A 634-nucleotide genomic window follows, 5' to 3' on the forward strand; every position below is an offset into this window, starting at 1 on the left:
TAATCTCTTGAGTTTGTGTATCATTTCGTGTGTATGTAGGGCCATCACTCACAGTTACATCCGTGTGAAGTTGATATGAAAGGCATGAGAGATCCTTTTTTTTTTTTTTTTATTTTTACTAAATAGTTGAGGTGTCAGTCAAGTTAATTGTTATGCATTTAATTGGAGCAGATAAGAGTTTTAATTACAGAGCTTTAGAGGTGAGCAGATGGGCTGGTTCTTTATTGTAAACAGTAATTATTTTTCTCTTTAAACATAAATATATAATGAATAGTTGTGTTTTTTCACTTTCAAACTTGAACAGAAATGGGTTGTAACTATTGTAACTGAGTAGATATTGCAGTAGAGCAACTTAATAAGCTTTTTATTCTTTTTGCTGTAGTCTTGGATTAATTTAATGAATTAATTAAGAATCTAAGTGACTTACCTGCTTTGGGTTTATAGCACAAGACCCGGGAATTAAACCCTGAAGCTTCTCACTGTGAGGCAACAGGTCTAACCACCGACCTGACCAAACTTCACATCAACACAGAACTCCCTACTTTGTTGCATCATCTTGGCTGCACTCACATTTTCATTTCATTTTTTTTTAATTATTTATTTATTTATATTTTTTGATGAATTAGTGAGGAGG

This window comes from Echeneis naucrates, chromosome 16 (assembly GCF_900963305.1).
Source record: "Echeneis naucrates chromosome 16, fEcheNa1.1, whole genome shotgun sequence".
In the NCBI taxonomy this organism is placed as follows: domain Eukaryota; kingdom Metazoa; phylum Chordata; class Actinopteri; order Carangiformes; family Echeneidae; genus Echeneis; species Echeneis naucrates.